At 45.7% G+C, this 22,955-nt stretch overlaps 1 long non-coding RNA gene across 2 annotated transcripts; it reads right to left on the bottom strand.

The window, feature by feature from the left end:
* Positions 1 to 244: 244 nt before the first annotated feature.
* Positions 245 to 16,997, bottom strand: LOC145722466 (uncharacterized). 2 transcript variants are annotated; one of them, XR_014146770.1, is made up of 4 exons: positions 16,670 to 16,997; positions 15,429 to 15,561; positions 2,231 to 2,388; positions 245 to 2,084 (listed from the first exon to the last, which is right to left on the bottom strand). It is a non-coding gene; the product is annotated as an uncharacterized LOC145722466 (long non-coding RNA). The 2 variants fall into 2 exon arrangements; XR_014146769.1 differs by lacking the exon at positions 16,670 to 16,997 and adding an exon at positions 15,689 to 16,651.
* Positions 16,998 to 22,955: the final 5,958 nt, after the last annotated feature.

Genomic DNA, 22,955 nt, shown 5'->3' with positions numbered 1-22,955 from the left:
TCCTTATTCCAAAAGTATTTAATGAGTAGGCAAACCACATGCTAGATTCTGGAGATAAATGATTAATAAGATCATTTAGAAGCTCATAGTCTTAGCAGAGGATTTGACCATGGACTGAAAACAGAGAGGCAGGTGTGGGGACCCACTCAGAACCCCAGAGCTGGTATAAAGAGGACTTTAAGCTGAAGACATTTGAGACTCAACAGATGCAGAAAGAAGCCTTCTCAGAGCTTCCTGTATTAGATTAAAAAGAGAAACTTCTAAGAAATGACAATTGCCTGAAATTCTCTCTTTGGGGTGGGTCTGCTCCCAGGAGAGAGCAAGGGTAAACCTACCATAAATCCCCCTCTGGGGGGAGTTTTGGCTCTGAAGAAGCTATAAAGACTACTCAAACCTGTATAGACAAACATTATCACAAACTCTTATCTCCCATTTGTCTCCTAAAAAATCAATTTGTCTTTCCCAAGGAAACCTGTGTTCTTTCCATAGGAACCTTTTCTGTCTCCTCCTTTTCCCCTACTAAGGTAGGTAAATCCCAAATTCCAAACACCCCTTTGGGTTATTTATCATAGTATTCCCATATGTATGTTTGTCGCATATGTAAATAACCTTTTTCTCCCGTTAATCTGTCTTTTGTTAGTTTAATTCACAGGCCCCAGCTACTGAACATAAGAGAGAGGAAGAAAAGTTCTTCCTCTCCTGCACAATGAAGAGAGAAATTTCCATCCTGAATGGCTGGGATCATGAAAGTGGCACGACATAAAAGGGGCAATATAAAAAGATGATCAGGTTTGGAAGAAAATGTCAGAGGCAATTCATTCCATTTTGGACATTTTAATGCACATAAAGTAGTGAGGGAGTTAGTTTATCTTAGGATTTACATCACCCAGTCTTCTCACACACTGTTCACCTCCCACTGCTAGTTTTTTCTCCTTCTTCATCCTTGACTCTCATACTCTTCCTGACAGTATCTCCTCCGGGCACAGGCAGAAAGCAAAGATAAAGTGGTTACGATGTGAGACCCGGCTCTCTGCCGTGGCTAATTACCCACACTGGCTTCCCTTCCAGCTTTTCCACTGGGTTTAAGGTCTTGGGGGCTTTCAGACCTTGGAACAGACCAAGTCTATCCAAAGAACAGGTACTGAGTCTCTCGTTCTTTTCTGCTTGATCATTTCCCAAATTCTCCTTGGGACAAGTTATATTTAGATTTTGCTCCTTTCAGAACAAAGTTGCCTACATTAGCATTAGACCAGAAACCTCCCAAGCCCTACCCAAACATCAAGGACCATTTGAAGGACTTCGTCTCTAATTAATATTTTTTTGCCTGTTTACCTTCCTGCTTTTTCTATCATTCAGTGCCTACCAGGTTCAATGGCTGCCATGTGCCTCAGATTGTGGCCCCTTGCTTTGCTCTCTAATTACCTCACATATTTAATATTTGCCTCTCTTACTCTTTGAGAAAAAGAATTATTTCATATAGTTCTCTTGTAGTTCCTCAACTTCATTCAGCACTGGGAATATAATAGAGACTCAGTTAATAATACTTTTTTGAATCGAACTAGATGGAGTTAAGTGGATTTCTACATCTGATCAGATAGTTTTTTTTAATTCAAACTATAATTTAATAATTTATAATTCAAACTTCATGACGGTCTTGTGTGAGTGTTTTAAAAAATCAAATCTTTCATGCTCTCTGCTCAGAGAAAACCCATGGGTCCACGAGAAAGAATGGAGACTCTGGTGCCACAATGTGATTTTTGTTGTTGGCTATGACTTTGGAAATCAGGAATGTTCAGAAAATACACATTCCAGAATTCCAGGCCTACACATTCTGGCTCGGTTTCAGCATGTTGACCCTATAAATGGCTCCTTGACATACACACCGTTTTCAGTTCTTTACCCAATTGTCTTAGGGTGGAATTTTCTGTTCTCCTCCCGCCAGAATCCCAGTGTTGCTTCACCTCCCACTGTGGACGTACATGACGCTTTGTAAAACAGAGGACTCTAGTATATCGTGAGCTTTGACCGTTTGGCTCCCCCAGGACTCCTTCCGGCCTTCTTCTCTGAGAGGGCAGGTGCACATGCTGACAGGGAGGAAAAGGAAGATGGAAGGTGTTAGTGTTTAAAAAGGAGAAAACGATTTTAGCTGTATAGTAACTACAAATATACATATGTGGGAGCTCCTGGGACAGACCCTGGGTTTCATTTCAAGGCAAATTGCAGGGCTTACCTCTACTTTATCCAAACAATCCTGAGGTTTTAAAGCCCGTCCAGGAGGCCGGGGACGAGCTGATGACTTCATACTGAAATCATGCAAACCCATGAGCTCATGGGCTAGAAGATGAAACTGGAGGAGACAGCAGGACTTCGAAGGAGGTTGCAGGAAGTCTGTATAAGATCACAGCAATGCGGAGAGGTGAAAGTGGGGAAACCAGGCTGCTGGAATGTGGAGACTTTCTTGCAGGGACTTGTAGTGAAATGAAACTGCTTGGTTTCACTCAAGTGCCAGCAAGACTCTCAGAGAAACTGGACGAGCAGAACTGGAAAGCCAAGGGACACTTTGCTTTTTGCTCTCTCTGATCCCAGTGAGTGCCATCCTCAGGACAGGACGAGGTCACGGCGGTCTAGCCCACCCTCTCTCTGTGTGCAGTCCCCGAGGCTGGTTGCATTACTCTCGCTCCCCTGGGCTGCACAGAGTCATCCACTTGTCAGCTCTTTGGTCTGAGACGGCAGGCCCCGGGGTGCCGCTGGACCTGGTCCGGGCTCCCAGAAGCCTGAGCTGGGGCGTGGGTGGGGTTGGGAGTGGCCCTGGGCTCCCATGACACCAGGAGCACAACGTCCAAGTCAGACAGACAGAGGGAGCAGAGGTGTTGGTTTGAAGGAAGAGTCAGACAAGGTGGAATGAGGCACAAGACCAAAGCTGAGAAAACCTTATCAACGGGAGCAGGTGCAATGTAGCCAAAGGGGCTTTTCCTGAGACACCAGAATCCTGGTCATGGAGGGGAGGCTGTTAAGTGCCCTGTATCGGTCAGTTGCACAGAACAGAACCCATCTAGTTGTTTTATGCAGAAAGGATTTATTTCAGGGACTTCCGTGACTTATAGAATTATTGAGAGGGCTAAAGAAGCAGACTCAAAATCAAGGTTTCATGGGATGCCTGGGTGGCTCAGTTGGCTAAGCGTCTGACTTCGGCTTGGGTCATTATCCCGGGGTCCTGGGATCGAGCCCCACATCAGCTCCCTGCTCAGCGGGGATCCTGCTTCTCCCTCTCCCACTCTCCCTGCTCATGTTCTCTCTCTGACAGATAAATAAAACAATCTTTAAAAAAAAATTAAGGTTTCAGGAACAATTCCCTAAGTGACATCACAGAAACAGGCCACCCAGGGAACCGTGGTTTCTTCTGCATTTGGAGGCTGCCTTCTCAGTCAGGGAGCTAGCTCTGGAGTCCCCACCCACTGACAAGATGGGGAGCCTGCTGTGACTGGGGGGCCGTGGCCACCTCCAACCCTTGCTGGGCCCGCTGCAGTCGGCACCACCAAATGAATGCATGGCACCTGCTCTGACACTCAGGAGTCCGGTGACGGAGGGCCTGGGTCTCTGCTCCCACCACCACAGGACAGCAGGTGCCCCCATGAGTGGCCTGCCCAGAGAAGCAGCAAAAACAACAGAAGTAGAGAAGCTTCATTTTCACTAGACCTAGCTCTAACACATGCAAATGGAGGTTCACTCCCCATATATGTTAAATGCTAAAAGTTACAAATCAAATATGTTCTACAAATATGCTCTGTTGTATGCACCCTGCAAATATGTTCTACCCTCCTACTTTGACAAATACACCCTTATTAACAATGTGGACATTCAGAGTCAAATTTAGATTCTTGAACTCCTCTGAAGAATGTGCCAGAACTTGGCAGTGTGGGAGAGCTAGCCCTTCACCCCAGTCTCCTGCCACTATCAGCTTGTCCTACACTGCCAAGGGCTTTGTGCCCACGTGTGGATGCTCCAGCTCCCATGTCCAAGCTCTGCTCAGACAGCAACCCCCCCCTCTGCTGCCCATTAGTCACCCCTCGTGGAGCTTGCTTTGCTTAATGATTCTACTTTCAGCCTCCAGTCCCCTCTGTTCTCTTCCCTACCCAAGGAGCTGATTTCAAGGGTTTGGGGGAAGTAAGAAATGCTTCTGCTTACAAGGAATTGAAAACCCATTGGTCTCTAGTCTAGGAGACAGGAGAGCAAGGTAGGGAGTACATGGGCTTTGGCAGTATTAGATTGCATCTGGCAAGTTATCTAAGTTCTCAAAGCCTCAGTCCCTTCATCTCTGAAATGGGACTAACAGGATGCTGTTTAAGAAAATGCATGGAAAGTGCTTACTCCAGTGCCCAGGCCAGTAGGAAGTGCTCCAAAAGAGTTAGCCATTATTAGTGTTGTTGTGATTACAAATGAATTGGTAAGACTGACTATGCGGGAACAGTCAAATTATTAGGGTCTTCTTGGGTCTTGAACCAGATTTCAAATCAGATGAATTCTTATACTCTCCATTCAGTCTCTGCGCCCTGAGCCAGCCATGGGTACTGCTTGGACCAGGCTGGAGAGCAGCAGCCTTCATCCTGCCAGTCTGCTGTGCCTGATAATGGCTGCCGGAGAACTGTGCTGGGGGGGAGCCCGCAGCCGAATCTGGGCACAACCCTGTGATTGATTAATGATGCCTGCCCCTGGTGTGGGAGGAGATAGGGCGGTATGTGGGCGAGGTATTTGGCATTCTTGGCCTAGACCTCATTTCTGAGCAGTAGAAAAGAAAACAGACTTGCAGAGAAACACTAGGATGGAGTCCCACTTCTCCCGGCCCCGGGCTCTGGGAGCAGGGGCCAGCCACTCAACCTGCCTGTGCTCAGATGCTTCATCTGTCTAATGAGGATAGCCAGGTTTACCCTGCCTACCTTCTAGAGTTATTTGTGAGAGTCAAATGAGATAATGCTTATAAAAATGCCATCAGTTGTGAGGTGTTGCCTAAATGCAACGTGTTTATTATCAGTGGGTGGTATTTGGCCAGTTTGTACTTGACAAAGAGGAAGCGCCAAGTCAGGGATAGCCTTGGTCTGCCTCTGCCTGGATCATGTCGGCCTGTCTCTGCATCCTCCGTTAGTTTCCGAGGGCTGACCTGCTGGGAGGGAGCCTGGTAGGGCAGAAAAAACTTGTATTCCAAGCCAGGTGCCACCTCACTTATTGACTGTGTGCTTTAGGTCAAGTTCCGTAGCCTGTGTGAGCCTCACTTTCTTCATCTGTGACACGGAGATGGGATAAAGACAATGGGGACATCTGTTCTGACTGTCCCAGGGCAAAGACAAGATGCTGGTGAGATCCAAAGTGGTAACGATCCTTTATGGTGATCTGAGCCATGTTCAGCCTCGTTCTTCTCACTTCTCTGCTGATGATTCGAACTGAGGTGGTTGAATGAAGATGAAGAATGAGGCAGCGCAAAATGGCAGAGTAACACAGGATCTACTTTTGCTCAGTTAAAAACCAGAGGAGTCATCCTGCTAGGTAGACTATTTCCTCACATTCTGCCGGGAGAGGGAAAAGGGCATTCAATCCTCTATCTTCAGAGCGTGGAGTAGACGCTCAGCTCGGCACCAGCGGCCGCCTGGGCTTTATCCTCAGGTCCCCAAGACTGCCCGGCCTGGAGAAAGGAGACATGAGGGGGTTGCTGAGTTTACTATCCCTTTCTCCTGGACAGTACACACGGCTTCATCTGTGAGGGCTGGGGCTTACCAGGAATGCAATAAAGAAGTGAGTCTCAGAGGGCTGGGCCCTTCTTTAGCCCCGTGTCCTGGCCACTCCTCAGTGATCTCAGCCGACCCGCTCTGGGCCCCATTCAGAAGGAAATCTGGAGACCTGAGTTGAACTTCACGTTTCTAAGCTATGACGAGCTCCTCTCCCTTCCCAGGACTTGCCCAGCTCCCCTCACCTAGTGGCACCAACACATTGGAAGTGCCCCAGTCACTATGGAGTTCTGTTTCTTCCTTCATGGAGGAGGGAACCGAGGTTACAGGCAAAGTGATGGGACTGAAGTCACACAGCCAACACCCCTGCCCCCCCGGCTATGGCTCCTTCATCCTCAGCCCTGCCTTCTGCTGCTGATTCTTAGTAAAGAATGTATCAGATAGGGGCACCTGGGTGGCTCAGATGGTTAAGCGTCTGCCTTCATCTCAGGTCATGATCCCAGGGTCCTGGGACCGAGCCCCACATCGGGCTCCCTGCTTGGCGGGGAGCCTGCTTCTCCCTCTCCCTCTACTGTTCCCCCTGCTTGTGCTCTCTCGCTCTCTCTATCAAATAAATAAATAAAATCTTAAAAAAAAAAAGATATTTCCCCATTTAAAAAAAAAAGAATGCGTCAGATATAGGGATCCCTCCGCATGAATGTGTTAGGAGAGTGCTAAACGCTAGTTCAAATGCTCACGTTTCCCCAGCGTGTGAGGCCAACTGTGGGGACCTGGGGCATTTGGCTGGAGGCCAAGAAAGAGCACTGGGTCACGCAGTTAGCCACCTGGCTGGTGGTTTGCTTCACCTACAGGGAAGGCTGACTTTCCATCCCGGAGTCCCATACATCAACTCTCCCACCATCCAGAGACAAGAGAGTCCTTGTGGGAAGCCAGGCGGTGGCCCAACCCTGACCTCACACGGGGCTGCCCTTTCTTGTTTCCCAATCCTTCCTTGCCCCAGCCTGTTTCGCTGAGGGCAAACAATGCTCGAGTCTGCAGGTGGGTGAGCTCATGGCCTGTTACAGGTGTTTCTTTTGTACAATGGCCAGGCCAGATGAAGGATGTGTGACCCTTAACAGTCCCCCTTCAAGCTCTTTACAGTTTACAATGTCCTAAGAGAAGGCTGATGGAAGCCCAGCAGCCAACTTGTGTTTCCCTGGCACCGTGCCAGCCCCACGGATGCTTTAGAGATGACCCCTTATTGCTCATTGTGTGCGGACTTACCTGCAGTGGTCCCTGCCCTGGAAAGCTCTGTATGCATTTGTAAAACCTAAATTACCGGTAAGAAGCCAAGTTTAATAAGGAAAAAGCAACCAACCGAACTGGAAGGGGAGGGCAAAAGTTCCCATTAGGGTTATCAGATAAAACAAAAATGCAAGATGCCCAGTTAAATTTAAGTTTCAGATGAACCATGACTAAATTTTTAGTATCAGTATGACTGTGCAATATTTGGGACATCGTCCTACTAAAAATTGTTTGTTGTTCATCGGTATCTGAACAGGGTGTCCCATGTCTTCTCTGACAACACAGAGAAATTGTGGAATTCCACGGTCAGGGTATCCTATGAAACACACCTTGACTCTTGACTGTTGAATGACATCTGGGACTCTTCCAGTCCTGACATTAGCAGATCTGCTTGATTTGTTACTGTTCACAAGCCCCGGGCCAGGGACTTGGGAAGTTCCACAGGAAGGCTGGCGCCTGGTCCCTGCCACTGGGAATGCCCTAGAGCGAAAGTGCCCAGCCAATGCATGGAAAATGCAAACGGACTTGAAGTCAGCACACTTGGACACAGGCAGCCAAATTACAAAGAGCTTTCATATAGCCTTCTCATTTGATTCCTCAACATCCTTGAATAGGGTCAGGCACATGTCATCCCTTCTGCTGCAGATGAGAAAACCCTCGGGTACTATCGGCCACATCAGCTCAGGCTGTGGGCAGAGACCTAAGAATCACCCTGGCTGTCAGGCTCTAAGACCAATTGCACTTTTCCTTTCTTTATTGGAAAATACTGCGTTAGTGTTACAGTCAAATATATTTTTCCAAAAACCATTGCAATATTTCTTCTGTCTATAAATATAACATTCAAGTATTGTAGCAAACTTGGGACTACAGATAAGAAAGAAAGAAAATCAAGAAAGAAAGCTATTTCATAATTGGCTGATAACTATTGCTGACATGCAGGTGTATGGTCTTCCACTCCGTGTCCTCCTTATATATATTAATATATTATGTCTTAGTCACCTTGAGCCACTAAAACAAAATACCATAGACTGGGTGGCTTAAACAATAGACATTTATTTCTCACAGTTCTGAAGACTGGGAAGTCAAGATCAAGGTGTTTGCAAACTCAGTTTTTGATAGAGGCCCTCTTCCTGGTTGGCAGATGGAAGAGGGCCTTCTCCCCATGTCCTCACATAGTAGAGACAGGAAGCTCTTGTGTCTCTTCTTATAAGGGGACTCATCCCATTATGGGGGCTTCACCTCATGACCTCATCGAAACCTAACCTCCTCTTAACACCATCCTATTAGGGGCTAAGGCATCAATATATGATTGCGGGTGGGGTACACACACGTTCAGTCCATAATATATTCCTACTTTTAAATAAAAAGGCCATGTCATTTTATTCACATGCATGCACATGTGAGTGAGGTAAATATAAATGTGTAAATAGTAACATACATGAAGCTAATCCTATGTATATATGCATCAACATATCTCTATGTAATATGAACATAGATGATTTCGAAATGAGATGATTTGCTTTTGGCATTAACCAGGACTTAAGACTAAGCACAGAAAGAGGGTGGAAAGTACCAAATAAACTCCAGATGGAGAATAAAGAGTGGGCAGTGGGGGACACGGGGCGATGTTCTACCACTGTGAAGGGTGAGGCCAGTTGTCCTGCATAATGAACTGTTCCTAGTCAAGAATGAGGGCTTGGTGGGTGAAGAGGCTAGAGTTAACAATCTCTCTCTAACGCTTTCCCATTGAAATGGTGATTTACACTCACTACTACTCCCCAACAATTGGTTTCCCCTTTGGACACAGGCCCTGGTAAAACATAACCCAGAGTTGATGTTATTGTGATTTCAGTAGCACTTAGGACTCAGCTGTAACATGTCTGTAATCAATATATTCATAAATAACTCATGCTTATATATAATCTCAGGACAGCTGATTGTTTTAGGGTTTGGAAGCCTTTCTTTATTTGGAAAAGGTCAATACTGTAAACCTGAAGCCTCTTTATCTTACATGGCAGCTAAAATGGCTGACTTTTTGCAGTCACCAGACACAGTGACTTAGGACAACACAGTCTGATGATGGCCTGGGGCCAGGATCAGAGGCGCATGTTGAGAGCAATGCTCCTCGGGTCTTGAGGCTAGGAGAGACCCATAACCAACATTTGGTTCACTGGTCTTGCTGCAGGGTCAGTCACATAAAATGGCCGTTTATCATGTTTTCCCATCATATGACGTACTAGTTCTCAGAGAAATTTCTCCCTCCCACAAAATGAACCTCAAAACACCCAGTCCCCCAAATAAGTGTGCTATTCAGATCTTTGCAACCCACTCTCTAGCACTGCAGCAGATCCTACAGAAAATGACAGGAGAGATCCAGGGCTGAAGATGATTCCCCATCTCATTCAAAGGATCCGTCTGACCCTCTGAGTCTCTGCTGGATGTCCTTGCCTTAGTAAGAAACACAGACATAAGCCACTCACATAACAGATGGCTGTGGAAATCTAGATCAATGCAGGCACTGTATTTGGTTATTTTTAGTTGTATGCATATATGTAAACACTAAATGCATAGTGTTCTTTGTCTTCAGAACAAACCTTTTATAAAGGGATCCTATTCAAATTCCTTATGCCTCTTGCTGGGCAAAGTCAGAGTCTTTTTTTTTTTTTTAAAGATTTTATTTATTTGACAGAGAGAGAGACAGTGAGAGAGGGAACACAAGCAGGTGGAGTGGGATAGGGAGAAGCAGGCTTCCCGCCGAGCAGGGAGCCCGATGCGGGGCTCGATGCGGGGCTCGATGCGGGGCTCGATCCCAGGAGCCTGGGATCATGACCTGAGCTGAAGGCAGACGCTTAACGACTGAGCCACCCAGGCGCCCCGCAAAGTCAGAGTCTTAAATGCATGAAATAGAATGAGAACCTACAAAAGAAGCATCTATCAAAATATAGTAGCATCTTATACCATCGTGATCTAACATGGTTTGTTCAATGTTAATCTTGCTTGGAAAAGAAAATGTTGGAAAGCTTTGTTTAAACCTACCAAAGAAGAAATCCAAACTAATACAAAGCAAAAACCCCAAATGGCCAATTGTTTCAGACCCGAGACCTTGTTCTACTCCTTCATTTACAAGACTTTTTTGCCTGGGACACGATTTCTAATTATTTCTAAGTTCCTAAGGAGAACAGAAGAGGTGCCCTCTCTAAGTGTGAATTCCTAACATGGACGGAAAAACACACCAGTGACTTCAACAACAGTAACTGTTTGGGGCCATGATTTTGGCCAATAGTAATGAGCACTGATAAACTGCATCGAATATTGAAATGCATCCAAAGCAGAATTTGAAATTAGAATTCACTAGTGCCAGGCGGGCTGATGAGGCACCAGGAAGGCCAATTACTCTGTTCTGCGATGTCCTCAGTTATTCTGAACGTGTGAGTGCCACCTAGTGGCAAACATTGACTTTACTTACAGGGCGGAGGAATTCTGCAGCTTCCCCTTGCCCAAAGTTTAGGAAAATAGCTCCATTCTCTGCTAGTGCTAACCTCAATTCCCTTCTCCCTTTTCTCTTTTATTGTATTCCCCCTTTAGTTCTGTTTTTTAATTAATGCAAAGTCATCCATTTACTTTCTTTAATATCAAAGAGTTCTCTTCACTTCTCCGTGCTACCAGTCCAAAAGAGCCCAAGCACCTACCTGCAAACCCCCCTCCATATTCAAGATACTTCTACTCTATCCCTTTCAATTTCATAGCACGGGATGCAAAGGTTCCTTAAGAGAGAAGCCCTTGAAAGACAGCTTGGTATGGGCAACTGAAGAGCTGAGAACACTAGCACACCCATTACTTAAGGAATTAGTTAAGTAAACATTTCTATTACCATGACTTCCAAGGTTCAAAAAAACAATAATGCAGAGGATATAATGCTAACTGAAATAAGTCAGACAGAGACAAATTCCATATGATCCCACTCGTTTGTGGAATCTAAAAAACAAAACAGAAACAGACTCATAAATACAGAGAACAAACTGGTGGTTCCCAGAAGGGAGGGGTGGGGGATGGGAGAAACAGGTGATGGTGATTAAGAGGCACAAACTTCCAGTTATAAAATAAGTTAAGTCATGGAGATTAAAAGCACAGTGTAGAGAATATAGTCAATGCTATTGCAATAACATATACTGACAGATAGTAACTACACTTACTGGGGTGAGCACTGCATAATGTATAGAATTGTCAAATCACCATATTGTGCACCTGAAACTAATAAAACTTTGTATGTCAAGTATACTTCAATAATAAATTTTTTAAAAATTCTGATGATAGCAAGTGTGGTGCAAAAATATCTGGGAAAAAATTCTCAAAAAAATTTTTTTTATATTTTCAGTTAAGGATGGATATATGTTATCTTTATGCTGTGGGGGAAAACAAATAAACCAACATATAATTGAGTCAATACAAAACAAATATAAGGATACAAAATGACAAAGCAATGGTGAAGAGAGATGGTATAGATCAAAATAAGAAATGCTCATCGTAAAAGATTTTGGAAGATTGTACTAATGTCCACTCCCTCTAGCAAGTTATGCCCCCAAAAGTGTTACCTAAACCAGCCTTCAAACTAACGTCCAATTCAGCATCATCCAGGTATCCAGGGGACCCTTGAAAAAGCACTCAGCCCAGACACCTTAAGATACCAGTCGTGCCTGGGGCGCCTGGGTGGCTCAGTTGGTTGAGTGACTGCCTTCAGCTCAGGTCATGATCCTGGAGTCCCGGGATGGAGTCCCACATCGGGCTCCCTGCTCGGTGGGGAGTCTGCTTCTCCCTCTGACCCACCCCTCTCTCATGCTCTCTCTCTCTCTCTCAAATAAATAAATAAAATCTTTAAAAAAAAAAAAAAGATACCAGTCGTGTCTTATCAGGCATCAGCAACACCAGCCATATAATATCTAAAATATCATCTTGCATTTCCAAGAGGTTTAACAGGACACGGGTATCCAGTTGTATTCTTTTGCTATTTTAGGAGGCAGGGACATGACTGTCTAATTTGTTCCTCTAACCTACTGCTCAGCACCAAGTGCCCAGCTTGTATGGTGGAATAAAAATTTGCCAAGTTGAATTGACCTAAAAGAAGAAAGAAGAAAGCAGGTAAGGCGAGCCACGTGAAGATTTGGCGTCTTCTCTATGATGGAAAATGTTTAAAAAGAGAAGTGGGAACCGCTGGTTCATGAACTGGACCCATAAAGGAAAAGTCTACAAGAACTGACCTGAGTCTGTGGGGCACAGAATAGGGGGCTCTGGGATCAGGATTAGCCTTCAGGTGGGGGTGATGACTTCGAGGGTGACAGTTGGGACTCTTGCGTTCTGGTCTTGTTCTTTTCTTGTTCTGGGTGCTGGTTATACCGGTGTGTTCAATTTGTGAAAATTTATAGAGTCATGCGCTTATGTGTATTTTTCTATACACACATTAGGCAAGAAAAAAGTTTACATAATAGCAATCCTTTATAGGCAATCCAACTTCAGATAATGGAGCCGCTGAAGCAAATTGCCTGAAGCCGTGTTTACCCTTGAACACTAATTAATTAAGAGTCTGGGCTTCGGACCAAATGGCTCAGATTGGAATCCTGATTCCACCACTGACTAACTGGGAGATCTGGGTTGTAATGCGTAATACCTCTAAGATTCCATTTTCCCATCCATAAAGTGGGCAAATAATAATACAAACGTGACTGAGGTGTCGGGAAGACTACTCAAAATTGCTCGTTCCCAGGATCTGGCACATCGTCCACTTCCAAGGAACGACTCTAGCCCTCTTAGAATTACTACAGTGCATACAAACCTCAGCTGTCAAACAGAGGTGTGCCGGAAATTCACCTTTCTTTCTGCTTTTATACTTGGCCTTTTTTTTTTTTTTAAAGTCCTGCTTTTTTTTTTTTTTTTTTTTAAAGTCTGCTTCCTTTGGGTAGCAGAAAATCTCTGTCATTTCAGATTTCCTACTCTCACCCCTGGGATTGTATCTACATTTCAGCTTAGCCTATACGTTGCTCTGTACCGAGTCTACCTACTACTTCTCACTCCCATGAGATCTTGGGTGGCCAGCCACAGAGATTTTAACTGCCAGGCTCCGTAGCTCCCCTCAGCTACTCCTGTGTTCCTCTGGGGAACATGGCCTGACCACGCCGCTCCGGCTCCTTACTAGGGTGAGGGTGCTCTGTGAGGCCGTTTTAAGCTGTCTGTCTGAATGTGTGCACACTCTCTACTCTGGGATCATACTGACCTGCCAGCGCTATATCTGAGAAAGTGGTTTGTCTTCGCCTCAGCCAATGGAAGGATCAGGACAGAGGGAGGCCTGCATTACTTAGCAGAACGACTATAACACAGAGACTCTTGAAAACCGGAGAGAAGTTTATGTCTATCGTACGTAATTATCCGGGTATGTCTGGGCTGGTGGACAACCTGCTTCATGAGGTCATTCAGGGAACCAGGTTCCTTCCGTTTTATTTTCCCACCATCCCTTAAAGTATTTCTTCTTCTTTATGGTCAAAGTCAGACTGAGGCACATTCATGTTCCAGGTCACAGGTAGGAGAAGAGAGAAGAAGTCCAGGCAAATCGTTCCCTTAAGTAGGTGAAGCTGAAGTTACTCAAAACCTTACCACTCGTGATCTTTCGATGAGAGCTTATCACATGACCACATCACCTGACTTATCCAAGCATTCCTTTCAGCAATGTTCAGCACTCTCCCTCTGGTAAACACCAGCTTCTTCATCATTCCGAATGGTGTTTATTTTCCATTTCAGTTAGTGTCCATAGGGAACTTTCTCTTTGCCCACTCCTTAACTGGCTTTGAGAGTGAAAGGACAATGGAAACTATGGAAGTAGAATCAATAGGACTTGACAACTGATTATAGTTGATGACGATTTTAGATTCCACATGTAAGTGAGATCGTGCAGTATTTACCTTTCTGTGTCTGACTTATTTCACTTGGGTTATATCCCCCATATTTGTCCATGTTGCAAAATGGCAGGATTTCCTTCTTTTTAAAGACTGAATAATATTCCATTGTATATATACGCACTGTATTTTCTTTATCCTTTCATCCATTGATGGACATTCAGGTTGTTTCCACATTTTGGCTATTATGAATAATGCTGCAATGAACTAAAATAGTCAAACTCATAGAAGCAGAGAATAGAATGGTGGTTGCCAGGGGCTGGGGGGAGAGGAAATGGGGAGATATTGGTCAAAGAGTACAAAGTTTCAATTATGAAAGATGAATAAGTTCTGGAGATACTAACAGATAGCAGCGTGACTCTAGTTAAAAATACTGTATTGTATACTTAAATTTGCTAAGAGGATAGATCTTAAGTATTCTCATCACACACATACACACAGAAGAAAGACAATGATAACGATGTAGACTGATGGATATGTTAATTAGATTGACTATGGTGATCTTTTCACAATGTCTATTTATATCAAAACATCAAATTGTACACCTTAAATATGTATAATTTTTACATATCAATTATATCTCAATAAAGCCAGGAAAAAAAGTTGGTAAAATAGAAAGAGGAATTGAAGCTTTTTTTTTTTTTTTTAATGTGAAGCCTAGGGTGATATGAGCTGATACGGGAAATACTAGAAAAGGAACAAATTTAATGAGAATTTAAAAATTACAGTGAAAATAATAACAATATCCACCTTATGTACATACTGAGAACTTTGACTGTATTACTTCATTCAATCTTCAAAGCACTTATTCTTGTTTTAATTTGGAGATGAAGAACCGGGGCACGGTGAGGCAAAACAAATAGCCTAAGGTCGTGCTGCGTAGATCAAGCAGCAGATCAGTGCGTAGAACCATGTCTGTTTTGGTAAAGACAGGTCCTTCTTTTTCTACCTTACCTTGAGAGCTACCTAACGAAACTGAATAGCAGTCACTTCCTTCCGAGGCCCGTGAATTCACCAAGACTTTTCTCACCCAAGGCTCTTTGCTTTTGCAATTTTCCTTGCTTGGAACAGACTCCTCCTTTCTGTCACCTCTTCAGAGAAGTCCACCCTGACTCCCAACCTATGTGAAAAATCCACCCCCACCGCCTGCACATTGTTCTTTCTGAGCATGGAGCAGACTCGTCATTCCTGTATAGTTTATTGATTTGTATTTATCTGCTGAAGAGGGAGCCTGGTGTAAGGTTTACGGGTGCTAGAGCCAGACCGCCTGGATTTAAGCCCTTCCCAGCTGTGCGATCCTGAGCAGGTTCCTCTAATGTCCGGGTGCCTCAGTTTCCTCATCTGTAAAATGGGGGATAGTAATATTCCCTACCTCGTGGGACTGTGAGGAGGGTTAAACGTGTTAATATGTGTAAGGTGCCTAGAACAGTGGCCTGCACATAGCAGGGACTCTGTGCGTGTTAAATAAATAAAAGAAATAGCATACCTTTCGTCCACCATGCTGCAAAGTCCACGAAGATGGGGGCCACGTCTTCTCTCTCGCTACAGTGGCTAGCACAATGCCAGACCACGCCATCATCGCTGTTTCTGTTGCTTTACATCTAGTGAGCATTCAGTACCTGTTGAATGAATAAATATGTAAATGAATAGCTGAATGATGTTCTCCGTGGGGGAGGGGAGGAGCAGAATAACCTGGTGACCAAAACCAGCACATAGCAAGAGCACGAGTTTCCAGAAAATACTGACCAGTAGAAGTCCCCGACTCAGTGGGGAGTTGAACTCGGAACCTGTGTCTGCCGTCTGTGGGAACCAGATCATCCACGACGGAGTGCGGGAGCCGCCTGGACCACTCCCTAGGATTGTCCTCCTCTTACTTCCCAGCGGACAGACACTGCAGTCACCGATGCTGCGAGTCCTGCTAGGTCTCGGGCAGCCCCGGAAATGGGAAGGAGCCTCTGGGTGGGACCCAGGCGCACTCTCCCACCCACTGATTAGGCGTCTTGCTTGCTGACCCCGCCACCCTGGTAACAGCTGCTTCCCTGGCTAGCCTGAGCTCTGGCCTGGTCACAACATGGGGCTGTTCTGACTCTCTCTGAAGGGGACTTTTCCAGACCCCAAACTATGGCAGTTCTGTGGGCTGTCCCTTTCAGAGGTGACCGAGGCTCTTAAATCATGTGAAAAGCACCTCCAAGTGGGTGGGGACTCAGTCAGGCAGCCAGCTGCTCTATTAGTTCTTGTCCAACCCGGGTCTCCAAGGCGCCAGCAGAAGCCCAGTAAAATAGACCTCGATGGTCCTGGCTACTTTCCAGAGCCTGGTCTGCGCCCTCCTCCTCCACAGCCTTTGTGGAGCCCTGACCGGTCCCTGCGGCCTCCTCCGGGCTGCCCCGCAAAGTCTCCCCGTCTGCTGAGTCCCACTTGTTTTTCGGTCTCTGTTTCCTGAATGGCCGCAGGGTTTCCCCTTTCCTGTTCCAGACCAGCTGGAAGCCTTGTTGTTAACAGTTTGTTTGCAAGCTCATGGTGGTCTATGAACTGGTCTGAAATTTCCAGGAGACATTCTGTCGGTCTCTCCTCAGGGAATTATTCTCTCCTCGGGTAATTCTTGCTCTGCCCTCTCTCTGTCCCTCCTTCAGCCCACACACTGCACACCTCGAAAACACTCCCCTCCTTCAGAGTTTCTGACAACAGAAAACACTTCCACCCCTAAAAATGTGAAACAGGGGAAGTCACCTTCCATGAGGCTCTTGAAGGATAGTCTTGGGGAAAATTCCAGGTCAGCTGTTTGGAAGCTGTTTGCAGTTGGTCTACTCATTAAGAGAATTTCTGGCCCCACTTAGTTGTGAGAAGCAAGCCATTAGCTGAGGAACAGGGAAGAGAGTGACCATGACCAAGACTTGCTTTGGCACAAATGCCTCCAGCGGAGTCTATTCCTGTCCACAAGGCCTGGCAGTCACTCTGAACTCTTCCCCGGACGCCACCCCAGAGCCAGGCAGCACGCATCTCCTTCTCAGCAGAGTAGCGTCCATTTCCCACAGCAGGCCCATCCTGAGCAACAAGGAGACAGACTTGGTGTGCTGACTCTTCGGTGGGTCTTGGCTGGAAGCATGTGTGGTTATACCCTCACTTTCAGCCGAGGCCCATATAAGTTATCAACATGTCCTTACATTTTCTTAAGGCTAATGGGATGAAACAAACCTTAAACTGCTAATAGCTTTTTGACTTGGAAGGGAACTCAGAAATGATCCAGTTCACTGGTGTTTAGGTTTTTTTTAGCCACAGCAAAACCCCTTCCAGTGAGATCTTACTGAGAAGCCCATGACCTGCGTGTGGAGTAGAGAAGAGCTCAGACCCCACAGACTCCCCTCCTTATCCTCTTGGCAGTTCCTGAGGCGCTCACTCTGAATGCCTTGGATTCTCTGGAACCTACCTTGAAAGTAATTTATTACCATGGAGCAAAATGTGGCCCAGAGAACCCAACCAACTTGCCCAATATAGAAGTTACTTGGAGGCCTGAACACAACTAAAATCCAAGTCTCTTGAAGCCAGATTTATGCATTTACAAATGTTCTGCCATGTAACATATTATCCACATTTGTGTTTAACTTAGCCCTATCATGAAATGGCTCATCCCATTTCTTTTCTCATTAATTTTAGTACTTTCTATTGTGTATTAGTTTTCTAGGGCTACCATAAAAAAGCTCCACACACTGGGTGTCCTAAACAAGAGAAATTAATTTTGTCACAGTCCTGGTGGTTGGAAGTCCAAGATTGAGGTGTCTGCAGGCTTAGTTCCTTCTGAGGCCTCCCTCCTTGTCTTGTAGATGGCTCTTTCCCCCCTGTGTCTTCACACGATCTTCTCTCTGTGCACATCTGTGTCCGAATTTCCTCTTCTTACAAGGACACCAGTCATATTGAATTAGGGTCCACCTAGTGATCTCATTTTAACTTAATTACCTCTTTAAAGACCCTATCTCCAAATACAGTCACATTCTGAGACACTGGGGTTTAGGACTTAAACATATGAATAATTGGTAGTGGAGGGGGACACAGTTCAGCCCATAACAGTTGGCCAACCTTCACCTTTGAGTGGTTTGCTCAAACAGAGCATATGGAAGCTATAGTCCCTGATTTCTTGTACATTTAAAAACATTTTTCCAGGGGCGCCTGGGTGGCTCAGTTGGTTAAGCGACTGCCTTCGGCTCAGGTCATGATCCTGGAGTCCCAGGATCGAGTCCCGCATCAGGCTCCCTGCTCAGCAGGGAGTCTGCTTCTCCCTCTGACCCTCCCCCCTCTCATGTGCTCTCTCTCATTCCCTCTCTCGCAAATAAATAAAATCTTAAAAAAAAAAAACCATTTTTCCATAGCCTTATTTTTAGGTCACTTTCTTTTCTCTTAAAACTTGGAAGACATTGCTCTACTGACTTCTAGCTTTGCAAATCATTATGGAGAAAGTCCGAGGTAAGTGGAATTTCTTTTTCTAGTTCCAGGTGGCAGATACACAAGGGAGGCCATTTTGGACCGGCCCTGGACAAACAACAGGATGACTTCTGCCTCACGAGGGTGACCCCCAAGGAATGTCAGCTGAACCCAGCACAATCTGCTACCCCCGAACCTTGAGCAGATAAATAGTTGTCATTGTAAGCCACTATGCTGGGGGACCACAGTGCGCTACCCAGCAAGTGATGTCCGGCACACAGAGCCAGCACAAATTCTCCCTGGGCCACAGTGCAGTTTAGGACCCAAGGTTATGTGAGTGGGTGAGTAGTTTAGAATTCGTCTCTCTCAGGCCAACAGGTACCTGCCTCATGATGCCGTGTGGAAATGCCTGCCTCATCTGCAGACTGCTGCCTACGAATGTAGTTGTCTGAGCGCATCCTCTCTCAACTTCCTGTAGGGGCCAAACTTGGCTGTGCTGATTCTGGTGTTCACCATCTCTCTGGGTGCCCCCCAGCATTCCTGTTTGGATTCTGTGGACTTGGCAGCCTTTCTCCAGATAGGGCACCTGGGATCAGGTGGGATGACAGATAGTGCCTAGTTTTAGCACAGATGGAGTTGCTGTTTCTTGATTTTGTGTGTGTGTGTGTGTGTAGGGGGCGGGGTTTTTTATAGGAGGAGGCAGGTACATAGTCACTCTACCATTTACAAGTATTAGAATAATACAAATTTAAAAACGAACATGGGGGACTAACTCAGGATTGTCAACTTTTTATTTTATCACCTAAGAGTATTTTTGAAAGAGCAGGTTATTCTTTTACTATCAGCATCCGTTCACCAAAGAAAGTCATCACAGCACCTAACTAATTGCAAAGCACAAAAACTCAGAGAAAAGGATCATCCTCCTTAAGAGAGAATTAGTGTGTGATGTACCTCCTTATGTTTATGGAAAATATTAATTTTTGGAGATGCAGAAAAACTGCAGCTTAAAAACAGATTTTACACGACTTTCCTTGAAGTGGCCGATTTTCCTTAAAGTGAGCCTCCAGAATGTAAAGGAGCATGCATCTTCCTGCGGAGGTGAAAGTTCATCTCCCTCCCTCTCTGGGCAAAGTATTCAGACCTTCAAGTCATGACAATTACTTAAGGGCTGCATCAGGTTTCATGCTTCCTTATCTTGAAATAGTAAACCTTCTTAGTCCCCCAGATCCAACCATTTCTGAGTTGAGCCTTGGTTGGCCCTTCTGATAAACTGTTGTTTACATGCGGGCAGCCAGCAGAGTTGGGGGGAGTTTGGAAGGTAAGGTAAGGACTTTGAGGCAGAATGAGGTCCACCAGTATCCCGCTGATGTTGCTGTCCCCCATCTGCCTGCCCCAACTAAGGGGCTGCTGGGGCTCAGGGCACAGGCCTCCAGAGTCTCAAAGCTTCCGCTCTGGATCCAGGCATCAGAGATCTGCGGGGGTGGCGTCATGTCCCCCTCTTGTACTTTGTAGCCCCCGAGTAAGAAGTGAATGGGTCATTGCAGGGCCCTGTGCACAGATGTTGACTGCTACCTTGTCCCAGGCGGGCTCTGCCTCACGGAAGGCTGCCCTACAGCGCTGGCAAGGGATCCGGTCAGGATGCACAGAGCTCCCAGAGGGTGGACACCGATAAGAGTGCAATTAAGGGTACTTTTTCTTCCTTTCAGAGAAAGGGAATGAAAAGTCATTTAGAAACCCAAGGAGAAGGTCTGGGAGGGGCTGCTTGAAGAATGGCTGGGGATGCCCCAGGACGCCTCTGTGCCTTTCACGGGAGCCCTGGGGAGCCCATTGTATCCAGCCTGTGACGGGATCCCCACTCCCCCACCCCCAAAGTCCAGAGAAAGGCAAGTCCTGCTCTCCTGGGTGGGCCTTATGGCTGCCCCTCTACTCAATGGCCCACCAGGAAGGCACACATGGGCTGCAAACGAAGTCTGTATCTGTGAACACGAAAGTGAACCCTCCTATGGGGGAATGGGCCGCTCTCTGGCGTGCCTCCAAGAAGCCCAGCGTGGGCTCAGCGTGGGCTCAGCGGTCTTCTTGCTGCTGTGTCTCCTTGTTTCTGGCTCCATTCACCTGCCACCAATTTCCCCCACTTGAAATCAGACCCTGAGGAGATTGTTGTCAACTCCCACAGGCCCGGTGCTTACAACGGAAACAGAAAAGTGGGCTTTGAAGGCTTGGCTTCAATTTCAGCCCTGCCTCTTGCTAACTGCGTAATGACAGGCAAGCTGGGAAAGCTCCTTGAATATCAGGTTTCCTCAACTAAAGAAGGCAGCAGATGCTAGTACCCGGCTCCTTCCCTGCGAGGAGGCGTGGCCCAAATGAGTCAACACACCTAAGGAATCACAATTAGTAATGGGGGTAACTGGGGTGCTGGTGGTCCCTCCTTCCCTCTCGCCTGAGCTCACGTTAATTACCAGGTAGAGGACACCAGTGACAGGTCTTTCCTGCTGGTCTCAGCCTCCAGATCATGCTGCTCCCGTCTAAGAACACCCCGAGGGCATGCGCCTGGGTCCCTACTACCGCAGGGGCCTCCACAGACCTTCCCCCAGGCAAGCAGAACCAGTGTTGACGCTGGAAGGTACTTGTGGTTCTTATTATGATCTCAAGACGCACCTCACAGCAATCATCAGGGAAATTTAAAAAGACAAAGTTTATTATTCACAAATCCTGGACAATGCACAGCATGTCCAGGGCCCCACAGTGAGATTTCAGGGAGAGACAGAGAGACAGAGATAGACAAAGAGAGCGTCGAGGCCTAGGTTCGGCCTTTATTGAGATCGAGGGTGGGATGCCTAGGGTTTCAGTCTTCCTTGGCAAATTTAAAATATAAGAGTGGAATCAGGGCACTAGCCAGGAAAAGCTGGGTCATTCAAGCGGTCAGTTATCTAGGACCCAAGGGCTTTCTTTCTTTCTTACTTTCTTTCTTCTTTCTTTTAAGATGTTATTTATTTATTTGAGACAGCATGGGGGGGGGGGGAGGGATTGGGGGAAGGGAGAAGGACAAGCAGACTCCCGCTGAGCAGGGAGCCCGATGCGGGGCTCAATCCCAGGACCCCAGGATCATGACCTAAGCCGATGGCAGATGCTCAACCGACTGAGCCACCCGGGCACCACTCCCCACAATGAGGGCTTTCTAAAAGGGGAACCTCATGGTTGGGAGGCCTGCCTGTCATCTGGTTGTGTGGCTAGCAGGATGTTTATTCAAGATGGAGGCCTTCGAAATGAGGCCTCAGCAGTGCAAAGCTTCATGCCAGGCCTTTGCCCCATACCTGACTCCGAGGAGCTGACACAGCAGATTTCCCAGCTTAGGGTGGTGGCCATTTGATAGATAGGAGGCTAGAGACATGGTGCTTCAGCGCTGTCTTCCCTGATGGTCCCCAGGCAGCCAGTTGGCTCAAGAGGATGTTCTAATGATCGCATTCTGGATGGTTCTACTGTCAAAGAGAGGTGAGGGGGACAAAGTAAAGGAAATCCGTGCTTCCTGACAGGTTAAAAGAATAAAATGTCCTCAGACCTAATTCATGCAAAGGATTTATCAATAGTCCAGAGCTGAAAATGATCATGAAATAAACTTTCTTTCCTTTTTTTTTTTTTGAAGATTTTATTTATTTATTTGAGAGAGAGAATGAGATAGAGCATGAAAGGGGGGAGGGTCAGAGGGAGAAGCAGACTCCCTGCCGAGCAGGGAGCCCGAGGCGGGACTCGATCCCGGGACTCCAGGATCATGACCTGAGCTGAAGGCAGTCGCCCAACCAAATGAGCCACCCAAGCGCCCCAAAATAAACTTTCTTTTAAAAAGACTTTTCATTAAGGGAAGAAACACATGCTCGTTGTGAAAGTGAAAAGAATGTGTAGAAAAGCATAACGAAGAAAACAGCATCACCAAAGCATCATCACCCAGAGATAAGACACAGTTAACATATTGGTGTATTTCTTTCAGTTTATTTTCTATTGAAAAGAAATCTTAAAAGCATTATTGAGAACTCTTAAGTTTCTGCTAAATTTATATAAATTATATAACTATTACCTGACACATATTTTCCTATATCTTAAAGAGGTCTTTTATTGGTGGCAAAAGTATTTCATTGAATGAATATATGAATTTATGCATGAATTTACAAATGCCCTTACTATTGGACAGTAAATGGATTCCTATTTTTTTTGCTATTATAAATAATGAGAAAAAAAAATCTAAGTATTGAGTTCTCTGTTTATAGCTCTGATAATTTCTATACAATAAATTCCTAGAAGTGATATTACTAGGTCTCCTTCACATTTTCTACAATTTCTCTGGGTAGCTCAGTGATTCTATCACCTTACTCTCCTGCCAAACTCAGTTTCTTAAAACAAAACTTTGATAATAGCCAAAAATAGTACTGGCATAATAATAATAAAAAAAAGAAATCTTGCCATTTGCAACGACGTGGATGGAACTAGAGGGTATTAGGCTAAGCGAAAAAAGTCAATCAGAGAAAGACAAGTATCATATGATCTCACTGATATGAGGAATTTGAGAAACAAGACAGAGGATCATAGGGGAAGGGAGGAAAAAATGAAA

Source organism: Leptonychotes weddellii, chromosome 7, assembly GCF_054177405.1.
Source record: "Leptonychotes weddellii isolate Sample4059 chromosome 7, ASM5417740v2, whole genome shotgun sequence".
NCBI lineage: Eukaryota > Metazoa > Chordata > Mammalia > Carnivora > Phocidae > Leptonychotes > Leptonychotes weddellii.
This window is presented reverse-complemented; position numbering and strand designations above follow the sequence as displayed.